Source organism: Prunus avium, chromosome 7 (genome assembly GCF_965620075.1).
Source record: "Prunus avium chromosome 7, drPruAviu1.hap1.1, whole genome shotgun sequence".
In the NCBI taxonomy this organism is placed as follows: domain Eukaryota; kingdom Viridiplantae; phylum Streptophyta; class Magnoliopsida; order Rosales; family Rosaceae; genus Prunus; species Prunus avium.
In genome coordinates this window covers 1,094,651-1,111,647 of record NC_142290.1, presented here as the reverse complement: position 1 = coordinate 1,111,647, position 16,997 = coordinate 1,094,651, and the positions used below count along the sequence as shown (strand labels likewise).

Below are 16,997 nucleotides of genomic sequence, written 5' to 3'. Positions count from 1 at the left end.
AAGTTTGTATAAATTTTCAATTATACCCATATTAAATTAAATAAAAAATAATGCATTTAATGATATATTGTAATTCTAAATTGTTAATGGGGACAAAATGATCATGAAAAATATTTATTTAATATTGGCTCATTTTCCCAAACTTTCCCATGATGAGGGAAAACAAAACCCAAGTAGGAGGATGGCTTCACTTTCCCCTTACTTTCCCATGGGCTAGGCAACGATTTCCCATTCCTGAACTTACCAAACATGGGAAAGCAATTGATTTCCCATCCCTAAGTCTCATTTCCCATGAACCAAATGGGGCCAAGTGAATCAGAATACAAAAGAGCTCTGCTGAAGCAACTCATATTCCCACCACCCCATATTCCATCACAAAACCAACGATAACATGGATTTTTGTGTAAAGATGTGTGTTTTGTTTTTTGCTCTGTTATACCAAATTCAATATTATTTGTTAGCATATTTATAGTTTTGGAAGCAGGAAAAGGCATTTTCTCATTACTTTGGGTTTCTCATTTTCAGTTTCCCATGGTTGCTTCTTGAGAGATTGTAGTGTTCAACGCTCTCTGAGGTGTAGCTTTGAGTACTCTTAATGATCTTGTGATTTATCATAGCTACAGTAGGTATGTTTCAAAGTATTTGGGATTTTTAGCTTTTATATCTTAAACATATGAACAATCTGTGTTTTTGTTATGTAATTGGTCTTCTTAATGCTATGATGTTTTGTGTGCGTGTGCGTGCGCTATTCTAGCTTAAAATCCAAGTTCTACCCTAAACATGTTAATGATGCTCTGATAATTGAGAGAACATAGAGAAAGTATGAGACATAGAAATGGGATGGACAAATTATGGGAGGTAGAAGGATTTTTTTTTTTGTCTGTCACGAGACTCATTTGTGAATAGTAATCCTTACACTACTTATGTATTGCATATCAGGTGTCTATTGTCACTCTATTGCTGATATATCTCTTGGATATTGCTTTGATGTTGTTCATTTGGAATTTCCCTATTTTCATAGGTTTAATGTTTTAAATTTTCAATTATTTCAAAAATTTACCTAAATTCCACTTTTGCCAATTTCCCCACAAGGTATTTTTCCAATTTTCCAATTTTACTGCCTATGAATTGGATGCAATTTGGTGTCATGGTGAGGTTAAGAAGAAGAAAACGCTAGATTGTGCTTGATGTCCACCACTTACTTTAATTACACTCATGTACAATGTAGAACACTTTTTGCAAAGTTAGATTGTGCTTGTAGAGGAATTGGATAATGGGTTCACCAATTACAAGACTGCTTTGTTCATTCCACTCTAGAATTTCTCTCCAATTCTTATAACCATCCTTGTTTCTCTTTCTAAAATTATGTTTCATTGCTGCAGGTGGTTGCAGGCAAATGCCATAAACCATATCAGTTATCTCTTTTGCAAGGTTCACTTGCAGGCACCTGGAATTTTTTTGTTTTGCTATCTCTTTTGCAGGGTTCACTGGCAGGGTTCATTTTTTTTCATGACAGTTGGACCTAGATTTTTGGCTTTTGGAAGATTGTTGTGATTGAGAACCATCATCAATTTGGCGTTGGATAACATTCCATTGAGTTACAGGAAATGTACTGTAATTACGAGGAACTATATATTTCACTCATGTAATTTAGTCCTCATTCAATGAAATTGAGTTCAATTTAGTTGAAATTTTCAGTCTTGAATTTGTTCTTTTTATATATTCGCAAGTTTGTGCAATGGAAAAAAAAAACTTTTACTTATATTATACATTGAAGAGAGAACATTATATACGTTGTGTTTTGCCCCGCGTTGCCTGCATAAGATGGACTTTTAGAGTTTTTGTATTGCTACTGTATAGCCTCATATTGCATTAGTATTGCCACTATATAGCCTCCTATTGTGTTCTTATTGCCACGGTATTGCTCCTAATTGCCTTCGTATAACCTTTTTTTTATTTGCCTTGTTTTTTTTTTTGGCCATTGATAGCCCATTTATTGCCCATGTATCACCTTTTTTTTATGTGTTCAAATGAAATTATAGTGGGAATGTGGAGTTTTGTATTGTCATTGTATTGTTGCCCTATTGCTCTTGTATTGTCATGGTATTGACATTGTAGTGTTGTGGTATTGCCTGATTTTTTCTACATTATTTTTACATTAATTGGTTTGAGAGTCCTCGTTTTTGCGCAATAAGTAGGCAATACAAGCCATCTATGAGGGCAATACCTACACAATATAAGCCATATACAGGGGCAATACAAAGGCAATACAAGCACATATATGAGGCCTTGATGGAATCACATCCTTACACCCTTGTACCGTCAAAATTAAGAGTTTATATTAATTTTTCCTCAAAAAATGATAGAAGCTATAATTCGGCAATAAACATACAATACAATGGTAATAAAAGAAAATAAATGGCTATACACAGACAATGAACAAGCAATATACAAACAATAAACAGACAATATACATACAATATACACGCAATATACACTGAATGTGACAAGACTCGACCCAAATTCCACTTTGGAATCCGAGCCAAACCATGTGCATGTCCGACACCTGGCGGATGCTAGGCACAAATGACTAAATTGCCCTTCTAGCTAAAATTCAAAGTTTATTACAAGTTCGACTTCTGCCGAAAATTCGGCAGTCTCCCTTGTAATTTGATCATTTCCCAAAATTTTCACCTATTAAACAAGCATATGTATACATATCCCAACTCCCAGCATGCATTCAATTTACGTCGAAACAGTTCAACCAAACTAAATAGCCTCAGGCCAAATAGAAACCTAGGGCAATATCAGAGCAACTAGTTTAGAATTTACAATAAAATAGTATAATTACAAAGAAATCCTATGTAGCGGAAAGGATGGATGAAGCGGGATATCTGCCCTGTGGTGACTCTCTAATGCACATCTAATGCCTGGGGGCACAAAACATTGAAAAATGTGAGTAGACAAAAATAAAGTTTTAAAAAATAGTACATGAACATACTAACCCCTCCGTAAAAACAATTAGAAAACTCAATTGTTTCAAGATTCTATATTCGTACAAAAATAAAGCATGCATATATATATAAACATCCCATCATTCAACATTTCAACATATATATATATAAACATCCCGTCATTCAACATTTCAACAAACCAAAGGAAAACATCGAAAAAGAAATAATTTCCTTCCACCTAGGTGTACCCATTATATTTCCGTCAATTCCTCATGCCACCGAAGCGACACATCCTCGCAGGCCTTGGGAACACAAAGTCACCCGAGGCGCAATCCTCGCTAGACTCAGGAGACATTTGGTCAACCTGTTCCGCATTTCTCGCTCCACACGGTCTGGATATCCCTAAGACTCTTGGGGCAAAAGTCAAGCACGCTAACTATAACGAAGGCAACAATTTTTATCTGAGGCAACATTCATTCCGAGACAACTTTTATACCAAGGCAACATTTTTATAATTCCTAGGTACCTATGGTGGTTTAAAATAAATATATATTTCTAAAAAAGATTAGAATTTATAAAACTATTTCTTAATTATCCTTAAATCCTGCTTCCATTCAATCCGATAATTATCTCAATTCTTACTTTCCAAACCCTTTTAGCATTTTCAACTTGGAAGCATATAAATATAAATATTTAAATCCAACAAATCATGCTAGGAAAGCCATAGTCAATAAAACTTATTCAAGATCAAATAATGAAATTCAATTGCATAAAATCATTTATAATACAAAAGTCCACTCACTAAGCGTCCGAGCTAGCCTGACCCTTCGAAGGTCCCTCCTGCGGGTCTGATGGAGCCCGAGTAACTATTTAAACCATTACAAATGTTTAATTAATAAAATAGATCCACATAATCATTTAATTGAAAACCCTGACCCTCGACTTCAAAAAGCACGTGCACCGAGTTTAAGATCATTCCTATGCCCACATATACATTTCCAATGATTGAAACATTCTAAAAAGATCCGAGAATCGTTAAGAGATAAATTTCCATATTGGTCAACCCGGGAACCCGTGGGGTCCACGACCTCTAATTGACAATTCAAGAGTTTCTATAGGTTCTACATATTTTAATAACCATACCCTGGAAGTTTGGTCCGAATCGGATCGTCGGATTGATCATGATCGCACTATCGGACGGTTACGGTTAATTTCACCCTAGGGTTCCCGATTTCGGAGTATCTGGGACTCCGATTCACGATCCGTCGAATCCTACATGATCCTAAAAATATGAGGTACAACATACGTGAGTTTGAGTTCAATCCAATGGTTCGAACATATTGAACCTAGAAATTGTACAATAGGCGAAACCCGTTCGAGGCTCAAATGGTATCGAATTGGAATCTGAGCACACCTGCGCGCTCGTGACAACTAGGGGATCACATCGGGACACAATGCCTCTCTGCTACAGTACCCACGAGCCGCAACACGCGCCAGCAGCGCGTGAGTATCCTAAGCGATAGCGGCTGCCTGAAAAACCTCAAAATCTAGGGCCAAGATTCCTACCATAGGTTCAGGACATCGATTGGAGTCACTTTTGTTCTTGGACCTACCCCGAAAAATAACCGGAAGTGGCCAGAATTTCAACCCGAAATCTGGCCGAACTTTGAGTTACAAATCGAACCACCTAGGTTAGAAATCGATCAAATCCTACCCAACCATCAGCTAGAGCTCGAAAAAAAAAAGGTGAGAAAGCATACCTCACTCGTCGGAAACGGTGGTCGGAGGACGGAGAACGAAGCCGGCGAAATCTCTATCAAAAACCAAGTGGTTTTTCACGTTTTCCGGCGAGAAAAGCGGCAGTTGGTGGCGGGAGAAGGCTGGGGTTTGACGGCGGAGTAGGGCCGGTCCTTTTGGCACCGGTCTTGTGGCTTGCCATGGCCGGTTGGCCGGAATTCGAAGAGAGAGAGTGAGAGAGGGAGTCATCAGGGAGAGAGAGAGAGAGGAGAGAGAGTGTCACATGGAAGATAGAGAAAGATGGGTTTTAAAAAAATCTGATTTCTTGCAAAATTACGATTTTGCCCTTTTTAGTATTTTAATCGTATTTTACTCAATACAACTCGGATTTGAGCTCACTACGTGTCTACGAACTCACTTCGATGTGATCTATGCAGTGGTACAATCGAAATTCCCAAATTCCCTCCCGGTCAAAAAATCAACTTTAAACCTAATAAATTATTTGCGGGGTAAAATAGTCTTTTACTTGAATAAATTTATAATTAAAAATTATTTAAGGTTCGGGTTGTTACAGAATGTATATAACGTGTTTTCTAAACAAAGGACGTGACGTCCTTGATGAAATCACATTCTTACACCCATATACCGCCAATTTCCCAATTTCCCTACTATGGAAGCAATACAATAGGAATACAAAAGCAAAAAAAGGCTATACAATGGCAATATACAAACTTCATACTCCCCTATAAATTTATTCAAACACAAACTTGAAAAGAAAAAAAAAAGATATACAAAGGCAATACATTAGCAATACACAAGCAATAAAGGGTTATACAATGGCAATACACAAACTAGGGGTGGGCATAAAAATCGATAAACCGATCAAACCGACCGAACCAACCCAAACCGAATCGAAAAAGAGTGTTTTTTGACCAAATCGAAAAAGTCAAACCTGGACCTGAACCGAACCGAAGGTCAACAGTTCGGCTCTCGGTTCTAATTTTTTCAGAACCGGTGGACCTGAACCGAACCGGTTAATATTTAAATATATATATAATTTACACGTGGCCTCATGTGATTGGCCCAAAAAAGAGGAAGTGTGAGAGTGCTTGCACCAGATCCCTTACGCAATTTTTTTGTTGTTGTAACCCTCACACACACGCTACTCTCTCAGTCTCTCTCTCTCTCTCACGAATCTCACTCAGTCTTCTCTTCGTTCTAATTTTTCTTTTCGTTTTGACCTAACACTAAGCGGCGCCTCACCTCTCTCTCTCTCAACCCGCCTCCTCCCTTAGATCTTCAATCCTCGCATAGCACCAGCACCACTACTCTCTCAGTCTCTCTCTCACGATCCTCTCACTCTCAGACTCTCAACCACCGCGCCTCTCTCAGTCTCAGACTCTCACGATCCCCTCACTCTCAGACTCTCAGACTCTCAGTTGATCAGCCCTGCACGCAGCGACAGGTCAACTTCTCTTTCTCTTATATGTTAAATTTTTTCCCAGTTTTTTGTTTTGCTCCGCTAACTCTCTCTTCTTATCTCGATTTTTCTATGTTTCTCAGTTTGTGATCACCATCTATTCCTCTCCTCCGATTTCTTCTGTGGGTTTCTCTCTCAAATCAGTCAAAGGTGAGAGCATCATCTTCCTTTGAATTTAGGGTTTATTCTAAATTAAATTTATGGTTTATTTTCTTTTAAATTAGGCTTGTCGATTTGGTGGTTGAGGTTGATGTGTTGCTTTTGTTTGAGTAAAAATATACTTGGTTTTCATTTGATGGGTCGGTTTTGTTATGGCTTATGTATAATTTTGAGATGAAAAGGCAGGATATTTTCATTTTGGCGTTGCATTTAGATTATTAAAAGCACAGCCATTTTGTTATTTTGTTAGTGAAGCATTAGGGTGCGGTGATCTACTATTTGAGCCTCAACTAATACATCTTTGTTCTGTTTTGGTGTTCCAGGGCTGCATAGATGCAATAAAAGTTGCAGGCTGAGATGGACTAATTACCTTAGGCCTGGGATCAAACGTGGTAACTTTACTGACCATGAGGCGAAGATGATCATCCACCTTCAAGCTCTTTTGGGCAATAGGTAAACCCAACAAACACCCCTTTTGCTAAGAAAAGTCTCATATATTTTTAGTGTAATTTGTAATAGCTATTGAAGTTATGATTTGTTAGTTTCATTATATAAATTAGGGCTGATAGCATTTAGGTTCTTCTGTTAAATTATTCTAATTAGGGCTGCTACCAATTAGGTTATTCTGTTAAATTATACTGTTGTGATTATTTGGTTCTGTCCTTGGTGGTTCTGTTTTGCTAAATTAATTTTTGTTTTATGAAATTAGGTTATGTCAAAGTACTAGGTTTTGTTTCTGCTGCTGCCATTCTGTTGTTATGCTACTGTATTAATTATGTTTATGTTTCTTTTTGTTAAATAGGTTATGCTACATACATGCTAGGTCTGTTTTGATTGGTTAGTAACGTTAGTTTCTGTTTTTTCTTTTTGTTTCTGTTCAAAGATGATCTTTGCTAATTGGAGTCTGTTCTGAAATTTTGGGGTTCAGTTCAAATTTTGGTTTTAATTTTAGGATTTTTAGGGTATTTGGTTTGAATTTGGTTTGAATTTATGAAAGGAATGAAGCTTGTTTAGAACCTAACCCTATTTTTGTTTTCATTCACAGTTGTTTAGCATCTCTGCTGCTGAGCTTTGAAAGTTTCGAAAAGCTTTTGCTTAAATGGAGGTAAATAAGTTTTTTGGATCTGTTTTGAATATGTTTTGTATCTGTTTTGAATTTGTTTTTTGGATCTATTTTAAATCTGTTTTGTATCTATTTTGAATCTGTTTTTTTGGATCTGTTTTGAATCTGTTTTTTATTTGTTTTCATTGACAGTGTGTGATTTAAATCTGTTTTGTATCTATTTAAATCAGTTTTTTAGATAATATATATGTTGTAGTCTGTTGATGGATAGGAAACTCTATTTAAATCTGGTTTTTGGATAATATATATGTTGTAGTCTGTTGATGGATAGGAAACTCTGTTTAAATCTGGTTTTTGGATAATATATATGTTTTAGTTTGTGTTAATTCTTGTAAGTGTTGTGTAGGTTGTTTTGTTAAGGCTTTTGGAAGAATGGATGCAGCAGCTTTTTTGCAAGGATATTATCTTCATGTGTATTTTTGTGATGAGTTGTAATCTTTAATTTCATAAGTTTAATTTGGTTTGTGTATTATTTTTTGTAATGGTTTGTAAGAGATTATATTTCCTTTCCTTGGTTGGTTGGTTAAATGTGTGAATGTGAGATTCATTTCGTTTAGAAATTTAGATTGGAATGATGGATTTTTATAGGTTGAATTTACATAATTTCAGGTTTTGAAAGATAAGTAAAAAGTGTTTTGGGCTTGTTCATAAGAATTTAATAGGTTTTGGCAATTTGACAACAAAAAATGTGTTTTGGCTGAATGAAAGTAAATCTGATTTGGGCTTTGTTTTGCTAAAAAAAAATGATTTGGGCTTTTTTTTTGGCGAATTAAATAAGATTTGGGCTTTTGAAAATGTTAAAATTGGGCTCAAGCCCAAACCGATCAGAACTCAGAACCGACTCGAGAACCGAGGCCCATTTCTAGTTCGGCCCAATTTCGGCTTTCACTCTAGACCTGACCCGACCCGAAAACCGAGCTCTCCATTGGTTTGGCTCGCGGGGCGGCCAAATTTTGACCCGACCCGAACCGTGCTCAGGCCTAACACAAACTCCGTACTCCCCCTATAAATTTATTTTAACATAGACTTTTAAAAAAAAAAGGATATACAAGGCAATTCAGTGGCAATACACAAGCAATAAAAGGCTATACAATGGCAATCACTACAAGAAAATGGGCCTTAGTTGACACTTCATGGTTACGCTTTTTGCAAAACCATCACCTATTCTATGAAGCTTTGACGCTTTTTAAAAAGCGTCAACTATATAGTAGGTTTTCATGACGTTTTACAAGAAACGTCAACTATATATCACTTTCCTTGACATTTAATAAAGAACGTCAACTCTATATCACTTTTTCTTGACATTTTATAAAAAAACGTCAATTAAAATCCTTGTATACTTGACACTCTCTAAAAAATACCCTTATGAAAAAGAGAAAAAGAGAGAAAACAAAAGCTGACACTTTAAACAATCTAGTCTCAGACCAAAAATAAATAAAAATAAAAAATAAAAAATGAAGATAGCATTAAGTTATAGCAGAGGAAACGCTGTAAGAGAAAAAAGAAGCGATTGTGGGCGGGCGCTAAAAATAAAAGCGGGATCTGATTTTTCACAAGTGAAACCCCAATTTTTCAAAGGGAAATTGGCGGCTTTGCCCCCGGCGCAGCTAATTTATTCAATATTATCCCCATTTTGAAATCTAATCACAAATATCCCCTATAAAAACTCCCTATTGACAACTTATTGCCCATCCTTCACTTAGGTTTTTCTTGTTCTCAGTCGTTACTCTTCTTCTTCCTCTTCTATCTAGTCTCTTCCTCATCCTCTTCTTCTGCCAAACCTCACAGGAATCCACCTCCACCACAGAATCTCGCTTAACTCAATCTCTTTTTAGTTATATCTTCAAACTAGGAGCTAATTTAAACCTCAAGGTTGAACCCCAAATTTGGAATCGAACCCTAGCCAAGGTGTGACTCACCACCTCCGTTGTCGGCCTCCATAACAGAGCCACAATCGTGACTCTCCACCTCCGTCGTCGACTTCCACCACAAAGCCACGACACCTTCATCTTCTATCTTCACTGTGGTGAGTTCTAATATTGGTTTTGCTTTTTTTTTTTTTGGGTTTCTGTTATTGATTGAGATTATTGGGTGATTACTTTTACTATTTTGAATGAGACAATAATGGGTTTTTGTTGTGGTTTGTTTGCTGTTTCAGTGCTTGAATGAAATTTACCAACTATTTCTTGTGGTTGTCAAGCTCTTGGACTTGGATACATTGTTTTGTACTTAAGATTTGTCTCTGAAATCATGCATACACTGTTTTGTGATTGAAACTTGGACATGCAGACCTCCTTGAAAGTGGTGTATTCACTCTTTTGTGATTGTGATTTGTCTGTGAAATCGCTTAGGTGATATATCAAATTAGGACTTCTGGCTTTTCTGAGCAACCTGTAAGAATACATATAAAACTCATAGATGCTCTCTGAAATAACAGTAATGTGGGTTTTAACTGTAAGAAACCAACATCATAATTTGAAACTAGTAGCACCACCAACAAATGCAAGATTCTCATCCTTTACTTCTTTTGAAAGTGATTGGAGAGTTTGTAAGTTTTATGAGAATGCCAATATTTTAACATACGTTTGATAGTGTAAAGTTGGCATATGTTGGATCTTTGTTTTCTCTATTTTTTCGTAATTCAATCCTAGATCTGTTTTTGGTGCAGTCTATACAATCCTCAAGGTTGGTATCATGCCAAGGTTGTGTTGGTGTCGTGAAAAGGGTTCTTGGAAAACTTGAAGGTTTGTTGACAGCTCTTTGCATTTATCTAGTTCCATTGTCTTGCTCTTCTTCTTCTCTGAGACTGTGCTTCTTTAATTGTTTGAACAATGCCAAATGCACTATTGATGATTTCCTGATTTCCTGATTTGTATTTTTATTCGCCTGCGAGGACACACATTCACTTCACCCATGTTTATAATTACTTTTATATTGCAATTGAGTAGTATGAAAATTGTGTGCATGAATGTGAACTTTAATTTTGCAATGGTACTGTCTTGTGAAAGCTTACCATATGAAGAATTGGGTCGTTTAGAAAAGCCAACAATCTATATGAATTTTGATAATGGTTTCAATTGTGATTGAATGTTATGTTTTTGTTTCCATTATGATTGAATGATTTACTTCTAATTTTCATTTTTAATCCATTTTATACAGATGGAAGATTGTCTTGTTTCAAGTGGCGGCGTTCTTTTGGGGAGGAAATTGCTAACTTTCAGCTTAAATTCGGGTCTAAGAGGACATGTCCTGGAATTTTAATGATAGATATAAATTGTGTTAAAATTCCCGACCAAGAAGAGATGTAAATTTTTTGCTTTTTGCCACTTTCTTATGTATATCTTAAGATGTAATGAGATAACATTGCTTCCATAGCAGGGAAATTGGGAAATTATGGGTATAAAAATGTGATTTCATCAAGGACGTCACATCCTTTTTTGAGAAAACACGTTATATACATTCAGTGTATATTACGTGTATATTGTCTATATATTGCTTGTTTATTGTTTGTGTATAACCATTTATTGCCTTGTATTGTCATTGTATTGTATGTTTATTGCCAATTTATAGCTTGTGTCATTTTTTAAGGAAAAATTAATATAAACTCTTATGGCTTGTATTGCCCATGTATATAGCTTATATTGCGTAGGTATTGCCCCTATATATGGCTTGTATTGCCTATGTATTGTGCAAATAAGAGGACTCTCAAACCAATTAATGCAAAAAATAGCAAAAACCAATTAATACAGTAAAAATAAGAATGCAATAGGAGGCTATATAGTAGCAATACTAAGGCAATATGAGGCTATTGTCTTAATATTGCCTTTGTATTGTATAAATAGTGTATGCATATTGCCACCCTATTGGATGTATATTGTAATACTATTGCTATCATATTGTGGTTATATTGCTCTAATATTGCCTCTATAGTGTACGTATATTGGCCTAATATTGCTATTATATCGTATGTCAATGGTCATTTGGTCTAATAACAGTCTCCACTTCGTTGAAAGTAATCCTGAATTCAAATATCACGGACACGACAATTGTTATCCATCCTTATATTAGCATGAATTGATGTTGACCTTTCAAATGATAGTTGGAGTTGCACATCGATTCATATTCAAAAGGAAAGTAATTCTCTCCCTCAATGAATCTTCGTTCAAAAGAAGGCAGCTATCAAATATTAGGTACAAAAATGCAAGATCCACGGTAAATTAATTGGGCACAAACCACATATTACAAAACCATGATGATTTTTGGCATGCTTGAAAAGAGAAAGGCCAAATACAACAGAAAAGAAAATCCATTCAAGCTTCTCACCAAACATGGCTCAAGCACTCGACCATGGTTTCAATCCAAACCTACCCAACAAGGGCATACCACGTGTCCATCGTAACAGAAGAGTGGCATTTACAAAGCATGAACTGCAATATGTTTCTTTTTCTCCTAAACAAAATTGTTACTAAAATGGAACAAATGATCCCTAACATAGAGCAATACAAGCAAAGATAGTCAATTTTCATACACACAAAATTAGTCCTCATCCATCCCTGCAGGCTGATCTCTCTTACTAGGGCCACCTGCTGGTTTTGCCATTATAATCTGCAAGATAGTCAAAGCACTGTCAACAACCTTTTTTTTAACGAAGGTATTAAACATTAAATAGGCTGCAATCAGATAGATTTATCATTTCTCACACATTTTTAGCTAGCCAGAAAACCCCCAGCATATAGATTTTCTATTTACTATCAAGCCTTCTGCACTGAAGCCATATTCATTATAAAGTTCAACATTTCCCAAAAGTAACTTTCAATTTTATTTTATTTTTTCAAGTTAAAAACTAACATTTGCGACCGTTCTTTTGAGTTATAAAGGAGTTTCTGTTCTGAGTACACACGTGCATACATGCATCTATGCCAAGTTAGGGGAACTTTGAAAAAAAAAAAAAAAAAAGACTTCACAAAAAGTATAAAAGTATAAAATTAAATAAATAAATAAAAAGAATAGTCAACTAATTCATAAAGCCTCGACTTTTTATTTTATTTTTAAACTGTATGTAGTTTAGCATTTTTTTTGCTTTGGCCTCAAAGATGCAATCAGGGATTCATAGATGTAGTTCATACCAAATTAGGGTACTTCAAAATTAGGAAAACCATTGACAAATACATAGTAACTAGTTACCTGATCTACCTGTAGAACAGTGCAGGCAGCATCTGCAGCATACTTGAGAGCAAAGAACCTGCAACAAACAGCCCAAGAAAGAAGATTGATACTTATATCTCATACGAAACAACTTCCTGGCCAACTTAAACATATTGATTTCAATAAATTAATGAAACAGAACTATCTAAAGTTCATAAAATACCCAAAATGTTTGAAGTCGAGATGTTTCCAAGTTACTATTTATCAGTTATCCAAAGAAATCCTCACTTATTCCCGAATGCTATAATTCGTAAAAATCCTAAATGCAAACCATCAATACTATTTGTAAAACAAATAAAAAATACAAAGGTTGGCATTGTCACTCTGTTATCCTCTAGAAACCAACCATCTAATGAAAAAGAAAGATAAGAAACATTTCGTAGTGGATATGTGGCTTAACTATTTACACAAATGAAATATAATAAAGAAAATAACTGAATGACTGGGTCCCATGGTGAATAAAGGCTTTCAGCACAAAGATGTAGTTGTTAGACCACCAAATCATGAACTAAATTTTATACATCATATATGCATAACCTCCTAGCCCTATTAGCCGGCCAATGGACTTCAAAATGCACTACAATCCTCAAAACACCCATGCCAGTAAGTCACAGTTTGATACAGAAAATCAAGTCCAAGATTGAATTACGAAAAATAGAGAAAACCAAGATCCAACATATGCCAACTTTACAGTATTAAACTTATGTTAAAATATTGACATTCTCATAAAACTTACAAACTCCAGTCACTTTTGGAGATATCCTCCACCTCCAGACATAATCAATTTATATAGTTCATTCAAAAATCACATCCCAAAACAAAACAAACAAATTCAGATCATTGAACCAAATAACCGTGTTTTTTCAATTGTTTTTTGTCATAATAAAAACCTAACTCAGTAATCCAATTCAATAAGCAAAAGAAAATCTTCAAAATCATTGTAGATTGGACAAGCTTCAAGCATAATATTCCTGAAGACAAACTGAAAAATATTTGTTGCACAATCCCAAAATTTTGGTTCAAAAAGTTCTTGTATAATCCCACTGAAATAACATTCTCTACACAAGCTGAAAATATAGAGAGAGTAAAATTTTAAATTAAACCCATAATTATGTTTCAACAAATTTCTGTACAATCTCACCCAAATTTGCCTTGGAGGGACTTGAACTCACATCAAGCACCAAAAACCCAAACCCATATATGAAATTGAAACAAGGAGAAGAAAACCCAAATGTGCAGGAGAAAAGCCAAGCTAGTTACCTGAGACGCCATCTCTAGGCATGGAGGTTGAGAGAGGTGACAGAGAGTGAGAGATGAAGGTGGAAAGGTGGTCGTCGCCAATTTGGGTTAGGGTTTCTGAGGAGGTAACAGTGACTGTCGCTGATGTGGGTGCGAACGAGAGAGAGAGAAAGAAGAGAGGAGGGGAAGGGAGATTCTATGGTGGAGCTGAATATAACTAAGATATAACTAAGAGGAGATAGAGTTAGGGAGATTCTATGGAGGATGTGGATTTTGTGAGGTTTGGGAGAAGGAAGAAGAGGAAGAGCAAGAGCAAGAGCAACGACTGAGAAAAAAAAAACTAAGCGAAGGATGGGCAATAGGCTGTCAATAGGGAGTTTTTATAAGGGGCATTAGTGATTGGGTTTCAAAATAAGGATATTAGTGAATAAATTGGGTGAGCCAGGGGTAAAGCCGCCAATTTCCCTTTTTCAAAAGCCCTCTCTCTCTTTCTCATTCGCACTCTCGCTCTTTCACTTTCATTTTCATTATCGCTCTCTCTCTCTCTTCTCTCGTTCCTTCTCACTCTCACGATTTCTCTCTTCTCTTTCGCTCTTTCTTTCTCACTCTTGCTCTGCCTTTCTTTCTCTATCGCTGTGGCTAGCTCGTGCTCTCTCAGTGGCTCGCTCACCCCTCACTCAGTCTCTCTTCCTCCATTGTAAGCCCTAATTATGTTTTTTGTAATATCTATTTTCGAATTATATAGAAATTGGGGAAGTTTTTTAAAAAAGAATTTCTAGGTCTTTTTCTGGGAATATGATTTGTTTTTTAGGTTTAATTTTTTAATTTTTATGGATTTGAAGTTGAAGAGTGTGGTAATGGTGCTGCTTGTGATTCTTTTCTCGGTCATCCATTTTTAGATGAAGCCATTTACACTTATCTAGCCTTTGCTCTATCTTTTACTTATATGAAATTGTATACATCCAGTTCTTTGCATAATTTCTACTTTTTGAGGACTCTTATACCGAATTGGAAGAGCACTTGAAATGTTTGGTCTGCTTTCATTCACTGATATGAATTTGATGTTTATAGGTGTTCAATTTTTTTATGTATCCAGGGTTCTATTGCTTGCAAAAGGGACTGTTGTTCAAATCATTTATAAAACTAATTTTTCATTTTGATGCATGTCTCTTCTTGATTCTCCGTGTTTTGGACAGAATTGGGGGTTAGATTCTTCTTTTCATGCTGGGTAGTATTGTTGTTGATATATTTTTCACGAATTTCAGTTTTGTTTTTTGTTTTTTTAATTTCCAAGGTCTTGCTGGGAAGGCAACAAATCAATATTATGGAAATGATTTGAGGTAATCCCTAATGCCTTACAGGAAACTTATTTATTTCTCACAATTTATTATGTTTTAGATTTGGTTCCATTTCCTCTTTTAATTTTAGTTCTCATTCTTTTTTTTTCATTTTTTTTTTTCAAAGTTTTCATTATTTGTTGGGTCCAACAAGTATATGGCTGAGAATTGAAATTGTTTAAGTTTGGTATGTGATTTTGCATTTTGTCCTATAATAGGAATAGTGTCATGGGAGAGAATCGTAGACATAAGATGGTGTGGGCTACATATAATTCCCTCACTCTCAAATTAAGTTGTAAAGCAACCGAAGCCTTGGGTATCACAGATGAAGATGCATTTTCATGTTTATTACGGTTGGTCTTGTTTGCTCTTTTTAGAAAATGCAAACGTAGCTGTTTTGGGATTTTTTTCAATGAGCTGTTAATTTTCTTTCAGAAATAAGTTTTCCACTTTTGATTTTTTATTCTAATAATGCAAGAATTTTTTCACTTTTGTTTTTTTTGCAGATTTTAGATGATGCGAATGTTGTAGCTGACATTCATGCAGATGCTAATCTAGGTATCACTCAGGGTAATGCTTTAATATTTTATATGCCTCAAGACAGGAAAATCTTGAAGAGTGACTATATGAGATGGAGAAATTGAATAATCCCTTTCTTTCTTTTTTTGGTAACAAGGGGGCCTAAAAGCCCAGCACAGCAACACCTAAGCAGCAACAAAACGATGCCTGGACACACCCATGGCATCAGCATACAAAATATCTTTCAGGAAGTCAGGAACCGTCTCATAGAGATGAATCCCAGGACCGAAATCAATGCTCCTAGCAGATAAAGCATCAGCAGCAAAGTTCTGCTCACGATAGATTTGGTTTATAGAACAACGCCAATCCTTCTTGATCTTTGACTTGCAACAAACTATGATGCTGAAGAGGGGATGAGTGGGACTAATCCCTTTCTTTTCACTTCAGCAGTATCTAATTGCTTCCAAATCACCAACAAGCTTAACTGTAAAAACTCTGTTCAGTTTCAATGACGATTGTGTTGTTGAGGCTTGAGAGTTATATTGTTTCTAAGCAGATTAAATGATATTATGTGTTGGTTTTGGGATTTCTCAATAGGGTCGTTTCTTGTAACTTGGCATTCTCTTCTACTGAGAAACATTCATGCATTTGCATAAATGAATGCTTTAATGTAGAGGTTATTGTTGTTATAATACTCTATGAATGCTTTAATGTAGAGGTTATTGTTATTATAATACTCTCTGTGCCAATATTTAAATTGGCTTTTAATTTTCCAGTCCTTGCTGGTACCCAACTTTGCATGAAGAAGAAAGCTCAGGGAATTGGATTTATGCTTTTTGTGCTAATTGTGTTGATAATTTTTCTCGCTAGTAAGAATTTTGAGTTTCCTCTCATTATAGAATTCCAAATAACTTTCTAAACAACACAAATTGGAGTTTCCTCTTAAGTTCTTCTCTGCATTTGAATCAAAAGAAGTGGGCATTTATATTTGGTAATGAATATGTGCATGATATGAGACTATTGGTGTTGGACAAGGTTGATGTGTTCATTGGTTGTATCTCTTAATTCTTTAAATTTATGTCTTACCTATACTGGCAGATTGATGTGTACATGGAGGCTTAAACTACAAAGACAAGTGCTAAAGAAAGTCAAGCTTCAAAGTTAGAAAGTTCTACGTTTTACTATACTAGATAGTTTGGTTTATTTCAGCATGAATTGTTTTCAATGTAATTTTTTTTATGTTT

General features: G+C 35.5%; 3 long non-coding RNA genes across 4 annotated transcripts; 2 read left to right on the top strand and 1 right to left on the bottom strand.

Moving 5' to 3' along the window:
• The first annotated feature begins 5,849 nt into the window (after nt 1-5,849).
• Nucleotides 5,850-8,047, top strand: LOC110766298 (uncharacterized). Its single transcript, XR_015837157.1, has 5 exons — nt 5,850-6,156; nt 6,255-6,321; nt 6,654-6,783; nt 7,376-7,435; nt 7,800-8,047. It is a non-coding gene; the product is annotated as an uncharacterized LOC110766298 (long non-coding RNA).
• A 3,694-nt stretch (nt 8,048-11,741) lies between these two features.
• Nucleotides 11,742-14,357, bottom strand: LOC148292764 (uncharacterized). The gene is made up of 3 exons (XR_015837065.1): nt 13,919-14,357; nt 12,638-12,695; nt 11,742-12,058 (listed from the first exon to the last, which is right to left on the bottom strand). It is a non-coding gene; the product is annotated as an uncharacterized LOC148292764 (long non-coding RNA).
• Nucleotides 14,358-14,380: 23 nt separating this feature from the next.
• Nucleotides 14,381-16,487, top strand: LOC148292763 (uncharacterized). Of its 2 annotated transcripts, none has more exons than XR_015837063.1 (4): nt 14,381-14,594; nt 15,192-15,237; nt 15,741-15,804; nt 15,911-16,487. It is a non-coding gene; the product is annotated as an uncharacterized LOC148292763 (long non-coding RNA). The 2 variants fall into 2 exon arrangements; XR_015837064.1 differs by having other exon boundaries at nt 14,382-14,594; nt 15,741-15,792.
• The last annotated feature ends 510 nt before the right edge of the window (nt 16,488-16,997 follow it).